This window comes from Mustela lutreola, chromosome 2 (genome assembly GCF_030435805.1).
Source record: "Mustela lutreola isolate mMusLut2 chromosome 2, mMusLut2.pri, whole genome shotgun sequence".
NCBI lineage: Eukaryota > Metazoa > Chordata > Mammalia > Carnivora > Mustelidae > Mustela > Mustela lutreola.
The window spans coordinates 53,358,175-53,367,431 of record NC_081291.1 but is presented as its reverse complement, the minus strand read 5'-3'; the positions used below and the strand labels follow the sequence as shown (position 1 = coordinate 53,367,431).

At 42.9% G+C, this 9,257-nt stretch overlaps 1 protein-coding gene across 7 annotated transcripts in view; it reads right to left on the bottom strand.

Annotated features, from left to right (window-relative positions):
- ATG7 (autophagy related 7) overlaps positions 1-9,257 on the bottom strand; it is a 245,926-nt gene that overhangs the window by 100,480 nt on the left and 136,189 nt on the right. The window lies entirely within an intron of this gene.

Sequence of the window (9,257 nt, the reverse complement as noted above, 5' to 3'; positions counted from 1 at the left end):
TGGTGTGATTTAGGAACTGGAGTTTTTATTATTTTAATTTTCATTAACTTAAATTTAAAGAACTACATGTGGCCTGTGGCTGCCGCAGTGTAGCCCTACAGGATCCAGAATAATACACTTGTTCCTTGTAAGTGTTCAATAAATATCTGTTGACTGAAAGAAAATTTGCACATCAATAGACAAATTCTGAGCTCCCACTATATGCAGGCACTCTGCTGGATGTTGGGTATATGAGTGAAGCACTGACCCTGAATGAGTTAAAACTCATGCAAGGGACAGCAAACTCGACCCTGATTAACTCAAGCCAAACGTGAACTTTTTGGCTCACATGCCTGGAAAGACTAGGATAATGGTGCCTTCAGGGCAACTTGGCTAAGGATAACACCATGACCATCCTTGTCCTCGCCCTCTCCCTCCTCAGTTAGACTCAGCTCTCTTCCATGTGTGGTCTCCATGCTCAAACTGGCTCTCCACTCATAATCGCTAGAGAGCTGCCTCAGCCCAGAGCTCACACTGTCAAAGCTCCAAGCCCTGACCCCAGTCTCCCAAGCCAAAGGCTCATTAGATCTCATTGGTCATGACTGGGTCAGAACAGATGCCCAGTTCTGCACCAGTCATCACGGCCAGGGAAATATGATGTATTGACTGACTTGGGCCACAATTACATGCTCCAACCCTTAGCCAAGGGTGGAGCCAACTCCACCAGAAAAGCACTTGGGATGAAAGTAATGTCCTAGATGGCCTCCCAGAATAAAGCCAAGGTGTGATCATTAGGGAAGAGTAAATTTTGCTAAGTAGCAAACAAAGGACATCCGTTGTAGTCTCTGAAGAGCTCCATGTCTCCCTAGGGAAATCTTAAAGAAAAATGCTGGTTGGTCAGATCTGTTGGCCAGATAGTAAAGAAGATATTATCTTAAAAGAAATACTCAATTTGCAAGATCCATACTGAAATGACAATAATGTTTACTTACACAGAATTTTCACTGATGTTCACTTCTCCATACCTTAAAACCCTTGAGGGTTACATTTATGAAATCTAGAAACCTTTAGGAGGGAGCAGTCAGGTGACCAGGGCCTGCTGTCTGCAGCCTTCCCTGCCTGAGTCAATCTGGGAGTCCAGATGTCTCCTTCTGTGCCCCCCTGTCACCGAGCACACCGAGGGTGTGCTAGACCTTAGAAGTCCTGACATGTGTGGATGCAGGCAGAGCAGACACAATGCAGCCCACCCAGGGAAGGGACATAACAACTGCCAATTCACACAATGCAATGGGAATTGTCTATTTTCATAAGGGTTACTCCAAGAGAGATTATTTGTGGGCAGGATGACTCACGAGAGAGACAAATGAATTCGCCCCACAGAGAAGACAAAGAGCTTGGAACATCAATGAAATGAGAAAAATTCGCCAAAACAGCTGCAGCACTTTAGGGCCTTTTAAATAGCCTTCTTCTGTCTACTTCTCCACCCCTTTCTAGCTGTTCCCTCTCTCTCATTAAACACTGATGAGGTTTTGCTTTTGTTGGCTCCAAGGGCTAGCTGAAGCTGGGAAATAGTCTTTTTAGCAAGCATATCGTTTTATCCCTCAGAGTTTTCTGGTATTATCTTTTGTGAAGATGATTCTGGATTACTCTGAAACTCCTTGGCTTGTTTTTAGGTGGAAAAAAAGTTAATAAAGCTCGTGGACAGGACTTTCTGCATTTCAAGGACATCCAGTGCTCAGCCCCATGGCAAGAAGGCCCATGACTCCCTCTGCTCTCCTCTGGGAATCCAGAGACCGCTCAGTCCCCTCAACATCAAAGTGACTACCCCTCCTTCTACTGTACAGCGAATGTTCTCACTGGAGTGTGGCTCTCCAGCCATGGTGGAAATTGCTGCAGATATTCCATGCTTGGTAAGAAAGGAAGGGCTGTTAGCAATATCCTCTCTGGGTTTCCTGGATTACTCAGTTCAGCAGTCAGTGGGCCTATCCCCTACCGGACTGGAACGGGGCCTGCAGGAGCCCAGAGACTATGCACTTCCAGCACACAAGAACTGGGCCTCCCTGGGCTTGCCAACTGGCACACAGTAGGTGCTTATTGAATGACGGTCAACTGTGGAATATTATTGGTAACTTGGAGATAGACTGTGCATAAAAAATACTAAACAGAATGGGTCTAAACACTAATGTCTGCAATACTTGCTGTTCCAATAAAGTGTTCAGCTCTTTGACTTTACCCAGTGAACCTCAGTCCCCCAATCTTAACAAATTCTCAACTCTAAGGTGACTCAACTTTAAAGTGCTCTTTATTATGGGTCTCAAGCCTGTGTAAACTAGTTAACTGGTTATGTAAATGTAAGTTAGCTAACTGATTTCCCAGTCCTCAAGGGCTAACTCCAAAGGACTCTAATTCACATTAACATACAATCTGCCCATTTAAAGTGCACCATTCAGTGCACTATTCACAGAGTTATGCAACCGTCATCACGATAGAATTCCAAGACATACCATCTCCAAAAGAAACCCAGAAACCCAGTACCTATTAGTGGTTACTCCTCTATTCCGCCCCAACTCTCTCCCTACCCCTAACCTACCACCCCCACCAGCTCCTGGCAACTATCAATCTACTTTATATCTCTGTAGATTTTCCTAATCTGGATATTTTATATAAATTGAGTATCACTCATTTTTTTAAAGGCCCTTTATTGTATTTTCTATGTATGAGCTTTCATACCAAGTGCTGGAATCACGGACTTAAGTAAAATCCAGTGCCTGCCTTCCAGCCACTCATAGTCCAACAACAATTGATGAACACAGAACTCTCTACGTTTCCTATTGAGCATAACAGCCACACTGCATATTAGCTGGCAGAGGTCCTCTGTACCAGTGGGATACTCAGGCCAAAAGGCCCACCACTTCCTTTTGAGTTCAACTCTACCAGGTAGATGGTACCCAGTGCTCCATCTCATGTGCTGATTGGGCCTACAAATGTCCACCTTTACTCCTACTTATTTGATCAAGCAGCACCTGTACCTGACCTGCCCTTTTCAAAAGATTCTGTCTTTGGTAAAGACTCAGAAGTTTGGCGTTATTTTTAAATGCACCCAACTTGTCTTTTTCTTTCCATCGAAATCAAAGGAATAAAGAATAAATGGACAGTTGGCAGGGGGGCAGTGGGTAGAAGATGGGTTAAATAAGTGATGGGGGATTAAGGAGAGCACCTGTGGTGATGAGCACCAGGCAATGTGTAGAAGTGTTGGATCACTATGTTTTACACCTAAAATTCACATTACACTGTATGTTAACTGTACTGGAATTAAAACAGAAACACACACACACACACCAAATGAGTATCTTTCTCAGGTTTCCAATAAGGTATTTGGGATTTTCCTGTGTGATAACGACCGTAGTTAGCATATCCAAGGTGGAATATACTGAGGTCTTGCTGTAGATCTTGAAAATAAGGTTAGCCTTGCAGAATGGAGCAAGTAAGAACTGACATGCCCTGGAAGACATTAGCCATGTGTGGAAGTTAGGCATCTGAAGAGACTGTAGAAATGCAGTCAAGGAGATTGGGAATTTCCATCTTCAATCAAAGTGACAAAGGACTGATGGCTGGAGATATATTTTAAGTAAGAGAGTTACAACCTACGTAACCCTAGATTATTCGTATGTGGTAACAGGGTCCATATGGATTTTTAAGAAGTCTCAGAATTCACAAAAGAATTTGTTAATGTCTCTGCTGCTGTCCAGAACTTAGCAAGGTGATCTCCCTGGAAAGCAGATCCCTGCAGAACTTGGGGTATCACAGCTCCAGTGCAGTGATCATGAAATCTGATTATATGTCTCCCCAGGTACATATGGGGGGGGGTGGACAGAACAAATTAAACAGCCTCACTTATACATCAATCTCTTATGAGTTTGGCTGTTGGGAAATTAAACCTCGAGAGTCTTCATGTTCTGGCAAAACCCAGTTTCTGACTTGAAAATGTAGGACCCATAGAACATGATGATTTACCAAAGCACAAATCTGGAGAACAGAAGTTTGAGAGGTATGAAAACCATGGCCGAACATACAAAGGTCTGCCATTTAGAAGAGGAATACAACTAGCTATAGGCAGGACCAACAAAGCAGTTGTAAGAGCACAGGCTCTGGAGCCAAACTGTTTGGCTCTGACACTTATTAGCTACATGAACTTGGACAACTTAGCCTGCATGCACCTCAATTTCCTCCTCTGTAAAATAAAGTGGTTGTGAAGATTAAATGAGATAATCCAAATAAATGCTTAGTATGACATCTGGAACACAGTAAGTTCTCAGAAGTTAGCATCATGTCATCACTGTCCAAAGACGACAGACCACCCTGTGAGAGGGGGCGTCTCCCAGAGTTCAAATCAAGGCAGAGAGATTTGTCAACTGAGGACCAAATACAAACTTACTTACTTCAAAGCCCAGGACTTCCAATTAGCTCCTCAGCCCCTCAAACTCCTGCTACATGCAATTCAAAACGAAAAAGCTATCTCAGTAGCCAATGTGTTGCTCATGTGGAACTGTCTTTTTTTGGGGGGGGGGGGCATTCAACCTATGTATACCTTATGTGCAAAGCAGCTGTTAGTCAAAAATAATAAGGGGACAAGGTGGTCCTTGCCCTCAAGAAGCTGAACATCAAACAGAAAAGAGGATCACAGAACCACGCAGCGATACAGACATATATGTTGGATTTAGGCCAACCATACATTGGTGCTTAACTTTTTATTAGAGAGCCATCACCAAGAGAAGGCTCAGGGAATTCACTGCATTCTATGGAACATGACAAACCTATTAGTATACTAAACCAAAAATCACATTCTCTCTCCCTCCATCTCTCAATCTCCTTCTCCATTTTTTTCTCTCTCCTTTCCATTCCCTTCAGGGTGCAGCAAAGTAGCACGATGGCTCTGGGACCTTCCAGTCTCAAATTCTCAGGCTCATGTGCTGGCTGGCCCATGGCAACAACTAGTGAAGGTGGACAAGCTGCTTCCATGTTGCAAGTCCACACAGGATTCTCTGGCAGGACACTGAAGGCTATTTTTTATTTGTAACTACTGCTTGAATATCCTTCTGCCTCTCAACTGTTAAGTCCAGAGAAGAGAAGACAAGTGAGTTTTCTTCATCATGTAGCACAGACAGGCTCTCACATACTTATTGAATAAGGCAGGTTTATCCCCTGGCTATTATAAGTAACATCTATAAGAAAAACCACTGATCCTTATTCTCTTAGAGTATCTCCTTCTCCCCACCTTGATGGGTTCTTTCTGTGACATTCCAACCCACATTCCGGGCTTCTTTTAGGTTCCACAGGATCTGGTTGCTGCATTTTAAGCACATTACTCTCCTGTAAAATGTCAGGTAGGGGAGAGAGGCCCCTTGATCTGCCTTGCATTTTGTGGACAAATACCCAGGACCAAAGAACACCAGGAGGCTCCATTCACGTTGGAATAGTCACCAGTTTACTGATTGCTCTGTTGCCTCAAGAAATTCATAGCACCTTCGGGCAAAGGAACAACAGTGTGGTGTTTATTGAACTCTACATCTGGTAGCAATTTGTTCAACAGCAACCAGCTTTCCCCCCTCCTTCACTTCAGTCAAATAATCCACAGGGGCCCATAATCTCCCACAACTGTTCATTTGTGTGAAGCCTGTATTGTGTCTTTATGTTCCTAATTACAGATCTGGGTTTATCAACAAGTTTCAGCATGGTAAGTAATTTTTAAGACTGCAGAGGAGACTAAAGGCCCATGTCTTGAGGCAGGGACACTGCTACTGACCATTGCCGTCTGGACTGAAAGAGGAAGTGGCACACTGGGCCCTGTCCACAGCTCCCCTGCCCCCATTTGGTCAGAAGAGGCAGCCAGAGCACGACCCTTTCCCACCCTAGGAGGTGTGACCTTATTATGGTGTGTGGGAGCTTGGGAGAAGGAATAGCTGAGTTTTATCCTAGACTTAGACATTTGTGTACTACAGAGAAAGGGAGAACCCCTATGCTTCGCTCTAGGAGAAAATTCTTTCTCCCTTTGGAGGCTGGCTGTGAGGGAGACTGAGCAGCTAGTTTCCTAAGGCCTCAATGAATAAAGAGCACTTAGGGATACCAGTAATTAGGTGAGAAGATGAGGTAAATTCAGAAAGCATTGTAGGTCAAGTTTGGGGGCAAATCTGGGGACTAGCCCCTCCTTTGGAGAGGACGATGCTGCTCTCACCTTCACCACACGGTTCTGAGGGAGGCTGCCAATCCCCAAACCCAGCCTGTGGCCCAATCTGGCCAGTCACAGCAGTCCATCCCTCTCTACTGCAAGTGGTCCAGAGAAGGCATGTGACTCAAGCCTGGTCAATCACAGACTATGTCCCAGGGTTTCCCTTTTGGAGCCACCAGAGAAGATATTCCTAAAGGAAGAACGAGATTTTAGAGCTGCCTGAGGTCATGTTTTTTTGCTAAATGGGAAAGAAAGAGTACCTGTTTGCAGTGAGAGAAAATGGTGCCAATAAAGAGGGAACAAAGAGGTACAATAAAGAGAAAAATGGTTGTGACATTAAATCCCTCTCTGTAAAGTCCCTGGAGCCAAGATTCCATGGCTTAGCTACACATTCTTTATATATGTTAAAGCCAATTTGAGCTTTTGGTTTCTGCCATCATGACCTGGGTCTAGAGGGCTACCAATGGTGTTTCTCTAATAATGATGGCTATGATGGCCAACTAAGTAAATGCAAGTAAACACTCTGAAAAACACGTGCCACGCAAGTGTCAGATAGTGATCGCATACAATCACATGTTATTAGAGGCAGGTGTGCACTAGAAAAATGGCTGACTAGATACCAGGAGAGGGGTTTCTTTAAGAAATTCTCATTTGGGGGACTTCTGAAGACACACAGAGGTACATGGAATGGTACAATTGCCTTCTCTCAGTATCCCTCCAGAGGTCCAGTAACCACTGACCCATGTGCATGCCAGGATAGCAGGGGCTTTGACCAACTCTTCCTGGAGCACAGCTGTTCCCTTTGTGCCTTGGTTCCAGGCCTGAGAAGCCACTTGTCTGACTGGAAGTGAAAGTCTGGCTTCTGGCAATGGGACAGAATCTTATAGCAAAAAACCAAAAGTCAGGAATTTATGAGTTCAGCCTTATCAGGCTATACTCGGCCCAGACTCATAAGCTGACATATGCCTCATGCTTTCCAAGGCTCATTTATGATTTCTTAGCATTGTTTTTGGATGTGTATTTTGTCATGATAGAAAACCCTAGGGGCGCCTGGGTGGCACAGTGGGTTAAGCCGCTGCCTTCGGCTCAGGTCATGATCTCAGGGTCCTGGGATCGAGTCCCGCATCGGGCTCTCTGCTCAGCAGGGAGCCTGCTTCCTTCTCTCTCTCTCTCTGCCTGCCTCTCAGTGTACTTGTGATTTCTCTCTGTCAAATAAATAAACAAAATCTTTAAAAAAAAAAAAAAATGATAGAAAACCCTATTAGTGTTGCAAGAAAATCAGCTACAAAAAATTTCTTTTGAACACTGACACTACCTTTCCTTTGTGGACTAAATTAAGGAGTTTCCTCCTCTTTTTTTAAAGATGTATTTATTTATTTGAGAGAGAGAGAGAGAACACCAGCAGGAGGGACAGAGAGAGAGAGAGAATCTCAAGCAGACTCTTTGCTGAATGCAGAGCCTAATGCAGGGCTTGACCTCACAACCTGAGATCATGATCTGAGCTGAAACAGAGTCAGATGCTCAACTGACTAAGCCACCCAGGTGCCCCAAGTTTCTTCCTCTTTAAAACTCATTTACAAAAAGACATTAATGTTCAACAGAGAAATAGTGTCCTAGAATACCTAATGTAGGGAACACATAAGGAGGATGATTCAAAGACTATTTTATCAATATCATGGAATATTATATTAGAAGGGTTATGGAAATCTCTAATCCAACTCAATCAGATTTTCTAGTAGACGTATGCTTTAAACATCAGTATTTTTGAAAAGACAATTCTAACAGACAGCCAGGGTTGAGAACCACCCCTCTAACTCAGTCAGTACCTTTATTTAGTATATGAGGACACTAAGTCCCAGAGATACGGGACTCTAAGACAAACAGTTCATCTGGGATTAGAACACAGGTTTCCAGGCTTCATTGTATTTTTCAAGTGAATAATCAGGTCATCCTATTGTGTTTTCTTTTAACAGGGGCTACATAAGTGGAACATACAAGAATTTTTAAAGTTGAAGTAGAGAAATAGAGAAGTAAAACATCAGGGAAGAGGATTCCAAATTATTAATAAACATAAGCTGTTTAACCTCCTGATAATAGGAAACTACAAATTTTTAAAGAAGCATAATGTCATATTGTTACACATCTAACAGATTGGTAAAAATTCTTAAATATGACAGTACCAGGATTTTAGCAAGGATATATAGCCACAGAAACTCCCATATAATCACTTAAGTTGGTACAATTGCTCTGAAAGACTGTTTGCCATGATCTAATAATGTTCAAGATTCACATTTTCTATGACCCAACAATTCTGATCTTGGTTATACAATCTAGAATGTGCATTTTCAATGTGGGTAATATTATTTCCACAAAAGAACAAAATTTGATTTTTTTTTAAAAGATTTTATTTATTTATTTGACAGAGATCACAAGTAGGCAGAGAGGCAGGCAGAGAGAGAGAGAGAGGAGGAAGCAGGCTCCCTGCTGAGCAGAGAGCCTGATGCGGGACTCGATCCCAGGACCCTGAGATCATGACCTGAGCAGAAGGCAGCGGCTTAACCCACTGAGCCACCCAGGCGCCCAAATTTGATTTTTGATAAGGGAAAAAATCTTGGCTATCACAATGGCTGTGGCCTTCCAAAGCTCAACTCTGTCCAACAAAATCCTACTCTTTAGGATTAATTTTACAGTTTTTAGTTTAAAATTAATCAAGCTTTCTACTTAGGAGAGCTGATATAGGAAAAATAGGTTGAGAAACACTGACAGAGAAACACTGCTTATGTAGCCTAGGAGATAAATGTAAGAATGCTCTGACCCACACTCTTTATTATAGTCCAAACTGGACAGGCTACCAGTATCCATTTATAGTAGAATCGACAAACTGCAGCATATGTAAACTATAAAATACTATACAGCAACAAGAAGTAACAAATTTCAGCTGCACACAACATGTGTAACCTTCACAATGGTCAGCAAAAGAAGCAAAACACAAAAGATTATATAGGGCTCACTCCCATATATAAAAGTTCAAAGTCAGGCAAAGTGAATTATG